Source organism: Brassica napus, chromosome C9, assembly GCF_020379485.1.
Source record: "Brassica napus cultivar Da-Ae chromosome C9, Da-Ae, whole genome shotgun sequence".
In the NCBI taxonomy this organism is placed as follows: Eukaryota; Viridiplantae; Streptophyta; class Magnoliopsida; order Brassicales; family Brassicaceae; genus Brassica; species Brassica napus.
In genome coordinates, this window is record NC_063452.1 from 9,300,703 (window position 1) to 9,316,134 (window position 15,432).

A 15,432-nucleotide genomic window follows, 5' to 3' on the forward strand; every position below is an offset into this window, starting at 1 on the left:
CTTTGAGGTCAAGTCAGGACTCCTCAACGTGATCGAGAACAACAAATATCATGGCTTGGCTTTAGAGGACCCATTCGATCACTTGGACAGGTTCGACAGCTACTGTGAGTTGTCAAAAACCAATGGTGTGTCAGAGGATGTCTTAAAGCTGAAGTTATTCCCTTTCTCTTTGGGGGATAAGGCACCTCAGTGGGAGAAGTCTCTACCCAGCGACTCTATCACTACTTGGGATGAGTGCAAGAGAGCATTCTTGGATAAATTCTTCTCATCCTCAAGAACTGCTAAGCTGAGAAATGAGATCTCCAGTTTCCAACAGAAGAACTTGGAAGGATTCAGTGAAGCCTGGGAGAGATTCAAAGGCTATCAAACCAAATGCCCACATCATGGTTTCTCTAAGGAGAGCTTGCTCAGTACCTTCTACAGAGGTGTCCTTCCTAAGTACAGAGCCAGATTGGATACAGCTAGCAATGGGTTCTTCTTGGGAAGAACTGAAGATGATGCGGAAGAGCTGGCTGACAACATGGTGAAGAGTGATGCAGTCTACAGTGCAGATCACGACAGGGGCAGTAGGGGTGATGATAAGCAGACGAGGAAAGAGATCAAAGCTTTGGAAGATAAGATCGACCTACTCATTGCTGAAAAAGCCACCCAAGAGCAGCTGAAGTTTGTTGGTAACTCCAAGCAGGACGATCCACCTGTTGTCCATGAGGTTGAGGGTTTGAAAGGTCAGGAAGAGCTGTGTTTCATCAACAACAATGGTAGCTGGTACAAAAAAGAGCCCAACTTTCAGTACAACAACTACCAACAGAAATCCTACCCCAACAACCAACAGATTGGTTATCCGCCTCGAAACAACCAGCAAGGCAGCTATCAACCTCAGCAAACCCCCTCATCTTGTTCCTCTGCTCCTCAAGAGAGCAGCACTGACACCCTGCTGAAACAAATCTTGGAGTCTCAGACTAGAAGTGAGAAGCATGTTGGTTATGAGTTGAAGAACCTTCATTCCAAGATTGATGGGAGCTACAATGAGCTCAACAACAAGTTCTCACATCTTGCTTCTACAGTCAAGAATTTAGAGAATCAGTTTGCTTCCATGAACACTCACCAGACTCGCCAGCAAGGATCTCTACCTGGAAAACCTGACCAAAACCCCAAGGAGGCCAAAGCTATCACACTTAGGAGTGGTAAGCAGTTACCTCCTACAACCCTCACCAGGGATGCTGAGAAACTAGGTGAGGAGGTGGCCATCAACTTAGATGATGAAGTGGTGATTGTTGATGAGAAAATCAATGATGAAATCTTGGAGAAGATTGTAGAAGCCAAAGGTAAAGGAAAGGTGGGGGAAGAGAAAAAAACAGTGAAAGATGGTGAAGTTCTTGCTCCAGCAAGTGAGAATTCTTTTGTTCCTCCTCCCTATGAACCCAAACTACCATTCCCTGGTAGATTCAAGAGGCAGCTGCTAGAGAAGTACAAGGCTTTATTTGAGAAGCAAATGAGTGAAGCTCAGGTTGCAATGCCCATCATCGATGCTTTCATGTTGATTCCTCAATACAACAAATTCCTGAAAGATGTTGTAGCTGCAAAGAAGAAGGAAATGGAAAGCATGATGATTCTTATCCATGAGTGCAGTGCCATCATCCAGAGGCTTGATGTTCCAGAGAAGTTAGAGGATCCAGGATGCTTCACACTACCTTGTGCTCTTGGACCTATGGTATTTGAGAAATGTCTCTACGATTTGGGAGCTAGTGTCAGCGTGATGCCTTTGTCTGTTGCAAAGAAGCTTGGATTCACTCAGTACAAGAAGTGTAGACTCTCCTTGGTGTTAGCTGATCATTCAGTGAAGTTCCCTGTGGGCATCTTAGAGGACCTACCTGTGAAGATTGGAAGGTATGAGATACCTACAGATTTTGTGGTGCTTGAGATGGGTGAGGAGGCTCAAGACCCATTGATTCTTGGAAGGCCATTCTTAGCTACAGAAGGAGCAATTGTTAAGGTGAAAGAGGGCACGATTGATCTCCATTTGGGTAAAGGGCATGTTCTCCACTTTGACATCAAGGAGAAAATGAAGAAACCAACTGTGTTCGGGCAAGCCTTCTACATTGAAGAGATGGGCACTCTTGCTGATGAGCACCTTGAAGAGTTACCACCTGAAGACGACGAGGAGGGAGCATCTCGCTCTACTCACTCTCCATAGAAGGTAACCCACTACTTTCCCTTGTATATACCATTTCGTTTTTGCATATTAGTTTTCTCTTTTTGGGTATCTCTCTCTCCTTGACAACACAGAGACTGTGTCATTTAAGTTTGGGGGAGGTACCAAGTATTTGATTATGTTTACTTTGATGTTGTTTCATTGAGTCATGCATTGCATATCTATTTGCATATAAAAAAAAAATCATTTAGTTTGCATCATTTGCATCTCTAGAAGAGTCTAGAGCATATAGGTTGCATTCACTTGCACTGGGAGCAATGATTTTAAATGCCTTGTAAAGAACACTACTTTGCACCTGAGTAGCTTATGCACCTCTCAAAAGGACTTGTATGCTTCGAGCCTTGAAAACTCTTCCTGAAACTTGTTGATTGCTGAAACTCAGTCTTTAAAGCCAACTACAACCTTATTTGAACTGAACGAACTTAATGCATCTTGCTCATGGTCCCTTGTGTACTGAATCATGGATATACACACTTGAGTTGTCACATCCTTTATGCCAATCTTTTTTGACAAACTCTAGTGGTACACTATTCCCAAAATCCCTTCCTCCTTTTAAGCTTTCATTATTTGATGAGTGAGGCCTTTTTTCGGAAAGCCTTACATGTGCATAATGTTGAGAGTATCGAGAACGACAATGCTTGGTCTTCATTCTTGCTAGATTAGGCACTCTATTGTCTAGCTATAGGTGGGGGTGAGTGTTGTGACTATGGTTTGGAAGCATGAAAAGTTCGAAGGAAAAGAATAGACTCTTTGTGTTTAAATGGATAATCTTATTGGAATTAATAGATAAACGTCTAGCTCGAGTTTATGAAAAGTCTTGGCCCCCGAAAAAAATAAAAAATAAAAAATAAAAAAAGAGAAAAAGAAAGAAAAGGGGGCTAGCAAAGTTGTTTAGAGCTAAGATTTGTTTAGAAGTTGAGAAAATCCTTTATAGATTTCAAAGAAAAAGAGTTTTATGTGTAAAGTATTCTTGGGATCTTTTGGTGAGAGATGGGAGTTGGGTTTGACATTGGGAAGTGATTGTGTAACTTGTATGTTTGGGAAAAGGGTAGAACAATGGAGATTGAGCATTGTATGCATGAGTTGGTCCCTTTCTTAGATATATTATGTGCAATGTCAAGGCTACTTGTTTTGAGAGTAAACCACTTTAAAAGATCATGGATTTTGAACCTCTTGACCCACTTGAATAAAAGCCTTCTCTTACTCAACCGAATGATTTGGACCAATTGACCATTTGCAAGAATTCACTTGATGCTATGCTTAATGAACTTGAGAGTTGGCTGATTTGCATGTGTGAATGCATGATGATGAGTGTAGGGATGAAAAGAGTTGAATAGGCCTAGAGAAGCTAGAGTGTAATAAGAGAGTGTGCCCATGCTAGATTAGATGTTGAATTGAGTGCTAGTTGTGTTTCTTTTGGCTATGAGTTCTCACCTTCAAACCTCTCTCCCTATGAGTTCTAGAAAGTTCACTTGTGGACAAGTAAAAGAACAAGTTTGGGGGAGTTGATATCTTGCATATTTCCATTATCTTATCCATTCGTCCATGTGCATTTTGATCATATAGACTAGGATTTAGCCATGTTTAGGTTACATTTTGCATACATGAGTCTTTATCAGGTGTTGGAGTGCCACATGGAGTTCTTGGGGACATTTGGATGCATTTGGAGCTCAAAGGAGGTGAAATAGGTGATCATTGGACGAGCAGAGGATGGGAGCGAGGTTCCGCAGCGACGTCATGAGGTCGCTCCAAAGCACCTCTCAGAGCGACCTAGCTGGAGCGACCCCATGAAGTCGCTCGCCATATTCATCCCGTTGGAAGCCCAGAGCGACTTGCCCAGAGCGACGCACCGAGGTCGCTCGCATCTCACACCCCTCTCGGAGCGACCTCCCAAAGCGACACCCCGAGGTCGCTCGCGTCTCTATGGCGAGACGACACGAAGCGAAGCACGGAGCGACCTCTCAGAGCGACCCACTGAGGTCGCTCCCGATGGCCGGAGCGACTTGTCGGAGCGACACGCCGAGGTCGCTCCGCGTCTATTGTTGGGTCGATTTCTATTTTACTTAAGGGCCCTTTGGTCATTTCAGTATGCACGTTTTACATTTCTAAAACCTATGTTTTAAAACATCTTTTGTGGCCGGCAGGCAGATTATCTTTTGATCTATTGAGAAATACACAAAAACTCTCTTGAGAAGTTTATCTCTTGGATTTTGAGTGTTATGTTCTTGTGTTCTTGTTGATTTCTTATCTATTTCTCTACATGATTAATCTGAAATCCAATATGGGTTTAAGAGGAATCATGGAGATTAGTGAGTAATCACCTTTTGAATTCATGGGTTAGGGAGATTAAGGGTGATTAGGTTAGTTCTAGGATGTTTTAGTGTAGATCATTCTTTTTCCTTGCTAGTAGAGTATTCATAATGCATCTTCTGAGTTGGCCACTCAAAAGTTGATCAATAGGCATTTTCCACCCAAAAGGTGTTTGATGAAATGCCTGAGACAACTCTCCTAGGCTTTTAGTATACTTTGCCAAAGACATTTGTTGTTAAATGTGCTAAAATAGCTAATAGACTTGTTAGTAATGATTGCTTTCATATTATTCAACCAAAGACATTTGATGTTTGAGATATGTTAGCAAATGAGCATTCATCTAGACATAGAGCTTGCTTAGAATTGTGTCTAGGCTTAAGGTCGATAGTTTGATTGATCATTTGTCATCCTTAGTTCGAAACTTGATCACCCAAGGTCTAATCCCTATGCCCATGAGTTCTATTTTCCCTTAGTCAAGAAAGTATCATTTTGTTATTGCGTTTTAGTTTTAGTCATAGCTTAAAACTCATCTAAATCATTGGTTGCACTTAGATTAAGTGAGTACTTGCATTCTCATTGCTTTGATATCCCTCAAAACTGGTTCGACAATCACTATACTACAACATTTGTTTTAGGAGCCTTGAAAACTCCTAACAAAACACGTCTAGAGGCTTTCTTGTAGTTAGTAGAAATTTCTGGGCTAAAAATGCAATTTCTGGAAATAGACTGGGCCACGTGAAACGCGCCGGTGTCGTTTTCCTTCAAAAATATCGACTCTTACTTCTGTTTATTTTCTCACAATTATGAGTTTCTTCATCTTTATGCTCTAAATGACTCCTTGATCTTTATAATACTTCAAAACGTATGTAAACTTGAAAGCACCCTAAAACACACTTGTAAAACTTATACTATGGTTCAAAAATGGTAAAAACCGTAATATATCATGTGCTTAGTTAAAATATGCTACCTAAAAAGCATTACAAAGAGAACAACAACGTTACTAACGGTGAACGCTAAAATCCCCTATATATTAATTGAAGATCATTAAAAAAATTGTAACTTTAAGTTTGTACTAAACTAAAACAGATCATGCTTAAGTATCACTTAATTAAAATGTCAATTTAGCTTACGTGACAGCTTAAGAATCAATTGAAAAAATGTTGGTCCAAAATCCAATTAATAGGAAATATTATACTAACCCAAAATATAAGAAACGTGTATTTTTTACTTAAATAAAAGCTTCATAGTTACCCAATATAATTAACATATATATATGACAATTTATGATTAACATATATATATATGACAATTAATAATTATGAATAATAAAGATTTGATAAGAATTTTTGCATTCTTCCTTATTTTTGTTTAATTTTATATTATTAAAAAAATTAAACAATCATATTAACCATATAATAAAAAAATTAGATTTTTTCTTATATGTTATATTTCGAATTTTTAAAAATGACTTCAGATTACAAAAAAAATTTAAAAATCCCTTTGAAAATTTTGTGATTTGGTTTAAAAACGATTTTAAATTTAGTTCATCCCATTGTTTTTCTTAAATGGGCCTAGAACAATTTTCAATGATTAACTAAATGAACCACATACATAGTAAAATGTGTTTTGGTCTAAAAATTATTGCATACCCAAAATCATTATGAATCATCATCATTTTCGTTTAAAATTTTGTGACAATAAAAATATAAGATTGGGCAATAAATCCGAATCCAAAAAACCGAACCAAGGCCAATCCAAAGAATAGTACTGAATTTTAACCAAAATTGCTTAGATATCCAAATGGGTTCAAAAAAATTATCTAGAGAACCAGAACCGAACCCGATCCAAACCGTAATATTTTAGGTATCCGAATATATCCGAACAAGATTTATATACTTAAATATATTAATTATTTTTAAATTTAATATCTAAGAGGATATACAAAATATATACAACGTTTTTAAGTTGTCCAAAATACTTGAAAATATATGCAAATAGTTATAAGTACATGTTTAAAATAGCTAAACGATACTTATAATACCTAAAATACTTAAAATATTTATTGCTTTTCTATCCAAATATTTAAGCTAAACCAACTTTTATATTAAGTTTAAGTATTTTAGCATACATTATTCAAATTTATATATTATATATCACTTTATTTTTAGATTTGAAAAATTTAAAGTATATATGAACTTTAATTTTTGAAAAAAAATAAATAAGTTATCCAAACCCAAACCCGAACCAAACACGCAAAGATCCGAACCGAACCCTCAAAGATCCGAATCAAACCAAATGGTACTCGAATGTCCACTTCTAATCAAATGCAAAAAAAATATTTGATAACAAAATGTATATTGTTTATAATATTTAAATACAATATATTTTTTTAAAAATTCACCATGCGCAGGGCGCAAATTATCATCTAGTAAATAATTACTAGGTAGTAATCCGCGCTATGCGCGGAGTGAAATAATTTATTAGATTATTTATTGTATGTCGTACTAAGGGAATTGTTGTATAGTTTTTCTTCTCGGGATGAGCATTCATATATCCGTCTGAATTCAGTTAATCTATTCGGAATTTAAATTTTTAGGGTTAGAAATTTAAATCGTATTCGGATATTTACAAATTTTAGTTTGGATTCTGTTCGAATAATTGCGGGTTCGATTCGGATTTGAGTTCAGATACCTATTTTAATTATGTATTTTTAACAAAATTCCAAATATACTTAATATTAAAATAAACTAATATAAAAATATAAATTAGAATAATGTAAGACTAAATATTTAAATTTACATAAAAATTAGTTCAATTTAAATATTTGGATGGAGAACAAATAAATATTTTCAGTATTTTGAATATTTTATGTTATTTTAAAATATTTACTTGTGACTATGTTGATAATTTTTAGATATTTTCATATTTTTAATATCTAATAGATATAAAATTTAAAATAATTAACATATTTAACTATATAATTGTGATTTAGATATATTTGGTATCCAAAATATTTTAGCTGGATCAGATTCGTTGGGCCTGGTTATCTGGATACTAAACGTTTCGATCCATCTGAGTAATTAATGAGTTTAATTTGTGTTTAGTATTGCTTTCAAATCTAGTTCAGTTCGGTTCTTTCGATCCATATGTTTTATCCAGACTTACTTTCTTCTACTAATATAAAGCAAAACAAAATAAATGTAAAACAAATATTCTCGGTTTATTTAACATACATAATTATTGGACTATACTTTAAAAATACCAATAAAAATGATTGAGAATCGTGTTAATATTTTTGGGTATGTTGCAAAATTATGTAGTCTAAAACCAATAACATGTACTTTCTTATAATGTGATCTCTTCACCCAACACCTAAATTCTATTTTTCAGTCGATTTCACGAATTTTCTTTTCTATTAAAACTTTTCTGATTTCTGATTTCTGATTTTTTCTTGCAATATGATTATGTTTCTAATTTTTTGTCTGATACGAAAACTCCGTAAAGAAAAACAATATTTGGCTTAACTAAATATCATGTTAAGATTTGAGAGAAGATTTGTGAAAATGTGTTGTATAATTTTTATTGCTTACACCACTATATATAGTGGTTCATACAAGGTGGAGTCAAAGGGAGAATTGATTACAAAGATACTCTACATAATGACATGGTCAAACTCATAAAGACTAAGGTTGAATGGGTCTTCCATGTGGCTGGATGCAAACCCCCAATGGACTCTAGTCTTGAACTTGTATGGTCTAGGTTATGGACCATCCACTTCATGATTCATAACACTTCCCCTTGGATGCCATAACCATATAGGGTTTGTAACATGCTAATGTTGCCTCATTAAAACCTATCCCGGAAAACCCAAAACCCAATGTGGTAAAAAGGGAAACCAGAGAAAGGAAAAAGAGTACAACACACATTACTCCCCCTGATTTGGACTTCACTGAAGGTCCTTGAGTCTACGCGTGCCAATCTTGTTGCGTGAACTTCCTGAATGTGCAAGAGGGCAATGATTTGGTGAAGAGGTCGGCTGAGTTTTCACTAGACCGGATCTGAAGGACGTTGACCTCTCCAGCTTTCTGCAACTCATGGGTAAAGAAGCACTTGGGTAGAATATGTTTAGTTCGGTCACGATATACCCGTCTTTGAGTTGAGCAATGCAAGCTGCATTATCTTTATATATGATGGTCGGACCCGTTGGGTCGCATATGGACGCATAATGTGGTCCTATACCTTTTGTTCAAAGATGAACTTCGATCTTATAGCTTATCTTTATGATAGCTTATTCATTCATACCACAACTTGGTTGGTTCATGCTGAGAATTCGACCAACCATAAGTATTACCAAAATTTGGCTAATTTGTGGTGATGGTCTATAACCTTTTCTAAGGTTTAATGAATAACCATTTAACCTATCTTAGGCTGGTTAGTATAAAACACAAGGAATTTAAAATTCCTCTATGGACTGGTTTGAATTGTTCCTATAGAACTCTTCACTTGCTTACATGTAGTAATTTAATTCAGTCCATGAACAACTTTAGGAAAATGCTGTTCAAGAGAACTTCTTTTCTCATCTTTTGATTCTGAGCTCAATACCGTTTGGTAAACCTTTTGGTACCAATAATATTATCATCATCATCCAGTGAGTCATATATAGCATACTACATCTTTTGAATTTCTTCCAGACATCATATGTAGTGAAATATGTAGAAGTATCCACCACATTGGATTATATAGACATTTTCCGGTCTGTCTCACGATTTATCCTTCTTTCAGGATTTATATATTCACTGGGCATCATATGGCGTTTACATATTCATGGCCAATACAATACGCCTTTTATATATCACTTTAAACCCCACGTTTCTTTCATTATTCATTATAAGTACTCTTGTGTGGGTTTATGATCCTCGATACATATCTTTGTATTCATGTGCTACATACTTGCGCAATTTCTATGAATGTATGTGTCGACACACTTATATATATATAGTTCCTTTTAGTTCCAGACATGGTATAAATCAATTTGAGATTTCATTATCTAGGACCTTAATAACCTTATAACTTGGCGTCCCAAGCTATATGGTATGGTACCTAGTTGTTCAGCTGGCCAGCCTTATATCTCAATGTCTGGAATGGTTTTCTTAAATAAAACTTGGATTTTATCTCATGCATCTTTCTTTCTTTCCGAGGTTCCTTAGAATTTATGGAACTTTATTTGGAACATTTATTTGGTCTATCTTATATAGACGTTGTAGCAACTTGGTTGTGTCTTTAAGACATCAAAACCGTGTGGTGCTAAGCTGGGATGACATAGTCATTCTTTCTCTCGGGTCAATGTGTCTGGCATTTTATTTTGCTATCATTGTAGCATATGGATGTCTATAAATTATTTTCTAGTCCGAAGATCTTTTTTTTTTTTGAATGAATGTAAAATTTATTCAAACAAAAACAGTATTACATCAAGTGCTTCTTTGTTTTTATGAAATATAAACTTCCCTACTCCAAAGGAAATAGAATCTACTTCTTCATAAATCTAGTCTTGTCTCAAACCAAGTAATCAGCCCTTCTTCTAAGTAATTTCCCTTCCCTTTCACTGCAAGTAGCTTTAGTCTTATATTTTTATCTACAAGCTGTGTCAGAGTAGCCATGGTTTTAGGATCTTCCCCATGCCTACGAGCATTCCTCTCCCACCAAATTGTGTGCATCGCAGCCTGTAGAGTGTATCTGAGGAGGAAAGTCATGATAGGCGTTAGCCAAGGCTTCGAGACAATCCTTATCAGGTTACTCCAATCAGTAGTGAACATGTCTTGCATAAGACCTCCAGCCAGGTTCCTCCAAACGTTCTCTGAAAACCGACATCCAAAGAAGAGGTGTGCACATGATTCAGATTCCTCATTGCACAGGACACATTCTGTATTTATAGAATTATTCCATCTCATCATTCTATCAGTTGTCTGCAACCTCCCCTTCAATGCAACCCACATCATGAACGAGTATTTCGGAGTAGAATGAGAGAACCATGATCTTAGATGGCATTGATGATTGATACCAGATGGTAGATACCATTCTTTATCATTCTTTATACCAGCTTATTACTTTTCTCCTTTAATTGTTGGATATTTGGATTCATAAACTTTATGTAATCCTTGCTCCTTGGTCTATAATTAGATCACCCATTTTGCCTCAAGGTTTCTTTTAAACTTATGGAGAAAGTATATTCATAATATATATCCAACATATATTCCCAATCCTCTTTATGAGATTCTAAGATCACATGATCTTAGATGGCATATATATTTGTGGTGGATTCTTTCATAATATCTTAAGATGATATATGTCTGGACTCATGACCCGTATCAGTCTGAGGTGGGAATATCTATGATCACTTATATGGCCTGATATAATTACTATGGCCTGATGCTGGTTCATTCTTTTATAACTCATGGTGTCCCCAAGCATATGGACTTTTAGAATTTGAACCTTATAGGTAATGGCCTTTATATCAAATTCAACCAATATGTAATATGGTTGTGGACCATGTTTCACGGATTTTAGTATGGTCATGTATCATGGGATTTGTCCTCACTCCCCTTCATGAACATACTCAAATTCGTGGTGCTTGGGACAATAAATTCTCTTCTGCATAGATATATTGCACACACGTGAGATCTTATGGGATAACATTTGTGCCCTTTTAAATATGTGCATCATAATCCGAATGGCTAAGTATGGTAATGTCATCTAAGTGATAAATTTCGTGGGTTAATCAAACATGATTGCCCTGGCTATTTGCCTAATATCATATTGATCACTAGATCAATAGAGAATGTAGTCTCGACCACTTAGGCGATTTTAATTTAGGTACTCTTATTCCCTTTTGTCCATTGTTGGAAACCATTTTTTCTTCTTAATTCAATGGACCTTATAGGGTGAATATAATGCCATTTAGGCAAAGCCTTGGTCGAGCTTCTTTTCCTTTCTTTCAAGGAATGTCCAGTTGAGTTCAATAGTATTTTATAACTGAGCCTGGATGGCAAAGCATGTCGTGCCATTTGTCAAAGGCTTCTTTGAACTCTTTGGAAAAGTGAGTTGGGGTATTAATCCTCAATCATATTTATCTTGGCACAATAAAGGCATATAGATATAGTTTCTTATCAAACAACAGTTTGAATAAGATAATGATGAACTCAAAGTAATTCATTTTATTAATGAAGTCGTGTATAAAGCAAAGTATCAAAGCAATTCATGAAACATAAACTCAGGAAACATGAAAATGAGAATGTCAAAAGACAATTATATAATATGGCCTTCACAATGCATGTGTTGCCATATGGCGCTCAACTTCAGCTTCATCAGCTATAGGAGGCCTCATCTCATTATTCTTTAGCTCAATGTATCTTTTCTGAAGCTTGTCAAATCTGTTGATGGTATCTTTGATTTTCTGCTTTCTTTGTTCAGAAGCCAAAAGATATGACAAAAGGTCATTATAAGTGGTGAACTTCTTAGCCGTGTGTAGCAACAGCACATCCTTTGGATGGAATGTGGAGTAGGTCTTATATAATAAAGAATAATATGTTATCCTTTCACCACATAGTTCAAGACTATAAGCAATATCCATCAGAGCAGAATTATATTTGTCCACGGATTCAAAATCCTGGAATCTGAGGATCTCCCATTCATGGTTGGCCTTTTGCCACGATACCGGTTTGAACCTTTTCCTTAACTGTAACCAAAGGTCACAAGGATCCTCAACATGGAGATACAGGTCTCTTAATTCCTCAGTGAGATGATAACGAATAATCGTTATAGCTCTCTGCCTTTCACTGTCAATGATATCATTGTACTCATTGATGCATTGTCCGAGTCCTCTGGATCTCAGGGCAACAAGAGTATTCTTTAACCAATCTAGGTAATTATCTCCAGAGAGATTTAGGGCAGAGTAATCTGAGGGTTCAAATCTCGACATCTGAATATTTAACGAGTAATTCAGGCACTCAGAATTCTATGTAAGCAATAGAATAAATCAATGTATATGATTTCAATAAGGCTTTCCCCCAAATCATATAATCTATTTTTTTAAGCAATCTTAGTATGAGAATGATCAATTGATCATTGCATCTAGTAATCCTTTTAATTATAATTCAAATTGGATTTTGATTATATATACAGGGTATTAAGGCCCTTTAGAATTTGAATAAGGATCAATCATCATTTTATTAAATGAGATCAAGCAAGATGGATGAAATCAAGCAAATGCATGGATCAAGAAATAGCTGAATGCATGTTCAGAACTAAGCATTGGACTTAAACAATCTATATGTGATTCCTAATGCATGAGGATATTTGGTTTTCAAAGATCATAAAGCAAAAACCGATTTCTTCCCCCTTTTACAGGGTAAACCAAGACAAGAAAATTTTATAATTTTCAGGATATGTCTAGAACAAATTCAATTAGATTTTCAATCAATCGGTTTCAAAGCTGGTTTATGTTTTCATATTAAACAAACATGTTTAACTTTAAAAATAACCGATTTAATCTAATTAGATGCAAGCAATATGAACCAATTTAGATTTTATTTTAAATGCCCCATGATTAGAATGATCTATTATATGTATGCATGCTCAGTTTTAATAAAACTATATGACAAGCGGATGCATGGAAATGATCAGTTCATGATATGTGTATGTTCTAACAATTTACTAATTCATTTTTGATCTAATAGATGCTATCAGGTATGTATATATGATCAGTATATAATTCAATCATCACAAAATCAGTTTTTAAGGTTGGTTTTTAGATCAAGATAAATTTATATCATATGTTCAAACTATAATGAACCGATTTCAAGGCCGGTTTAGATTTAGATAAATTTTGACAAACAACTATGTGATCAAATGATTTCAACTTAGTATTTATTTTAGCCTATGTCATAACTATTTAAATCAAGACTATATGTTATAATATTTTGATAAATACTACCTAGTCAAAGATATGCATTTAAAACAATCATAAAAGTTTTAAATTTTGATCAGTTACAATATAAAACATCAATGGTCAAAAATATGCATTGATTACGATTTAAGTTTTGATATCTTTGGGTTTGACTGAAAGATTATGGCTGAAAAGATTGTGGCCGGAAAATGTCATGGGCGGAAAAAAAATTATGGCCGGATTTGGATTTAGGGGTTCAGCCGATTATTGCTTAGAGTTTAGGGGATTGATAAAAATCAAGCAAAAAGGATTTAGGGAATTGATATGTATAATGGCCATCAAGATACATATCCGGTTATAAAACAAACAAGGGGAACAAACAAGGGGATTTGAGATTTTGATGTGGATAAGGGCCGATTTGGATTGGTAAGCACATCGAATGGGATTAAGATTTTGATGGCCAGCTTATTCATCCGGCTATACAGCCGGTAATACGGCCAAACAAAGATTATGGGTTTCAATCCTTTAGTCAATCCGGATTTAAGGCCGGATCAAAATAGGAGAAAGGAGAACCGATTTTAAGGCTTGCTAGCTAAAAGGGGTTTATGATTTTCTCTAATATCTTTTATAATTTCAAATAGTTCTTAGAAACAAGATTCATATAGATCTTAGATTATTAATAAGTTTTATAAGTTTTTAGAGATTCTTAGATCTTTAGAGATTCAAATAATTTTAGAATCAAGATTCATATAGATCTTAGATTCAAGATTAATATTTGTGATAATTTTAGATCTATTGATTTTTATAAGTTTTATGATTCAAATATATTTAATAATCAGGATTCAGCTATGTGGTGTTCTTAGATTTTATGGATAGATTAGTTTACCTTTTAGAAAACACCAAATTGATCTGAATGGACCACCGTGAGAGAGAGCTGATCCGCGGATGAGCTGGTTGAGAGAGAGGTGGAGGAGCTGGCCGGAAAACCGTGAGAGGGATAGACTTGGCCGGCGGAGCAAGGCTGAGGGCCGGAAGAGATGGCCGGAAAAGAGATGATCGCCGGCGGATGAGATTGCTCAGGTGGAGAGAGTCTCGTGCTGATAACATGTTAAGATTTGAGAGAAGATTTGTGAGAATGTGTTGTATATTTTTTATTGCTTACACCATTATATATAGTGGTTCATACAAGGTGGAGTCAAAGGGAGAATTGATTACAAAGATACTCTACATAATGACATGGTCAAACTCATAAAGACTAAGGTTGAATGGGTCTTCCATGTGGATGGATGTAAACCCTCAATGGACTCTAGTCTTGAACTTGTATGGTCTAGGTTATGAACCATCCACTTCATGATTAATAACAGATCCGACTTTGTGTGTGGTATTTTTTACCTCAAATTTCTTAATTCATAACCAATCACAATTATTTATTGCCTTCTTGTACAAAAACCTCAACCATGGCTAAGTTTGGCAAGATACAAAACTTTCAATTTCTAAAAACATTCTCATTCCATCATTTTAGTTGATGTGAATCTTAATCATTTTTTAATTTCTTTCTTTCGAAATGATATTATTCAGTAATTGTGAGAGAGCTTTTGTTCACTAATACAAAGGTTAAAAATGCAAGAACTAAAAATGAGATGATTAAAAGAAATTAGTGTGAACACATTAAATTAAATTGTTTGCGGTAGAATTAAAAAAAATAGTATGTGAACATATTAATTGTTAAATGATTGTGAAGCCGACATGTCAGCAAACTCAAATTGAAATCGACATGTCACAAAAATTTTATTTTTTGTAATTATCAAAAAAAAAATCGTATGAATCCACTATGTTTAAACTTGGATTTAGAACTAGAGAGTCTTGGTTTATTTTTTTTCCATTTTTGGGTTACTAATCTAGCCCATGCAATCTGAGGTAAATTATATTGAGAATGACTTCGTAATCATTTTTTCCATTGATTTATTTC

The 15,432-nt window shown here is 35.3% G+C and overlaps 1 non-coding gene across 1 annotated transcript; it reads right to left on the minus strand.

Annotated features, from left to right (window-relative positions):
- Positions 1–283: 283 nt before the first annotated feature.
- On the minus strand, positions 284–390 carry LOC125593528. Its single transcript, XR_007329432.1, has one exon. It is a non-coding gene; the product is annotated as a small nucleolar RNA R71 (small nucleolar RNA).
- Positions 391–15,432: the final 15,042 nt, after the last annotated feature.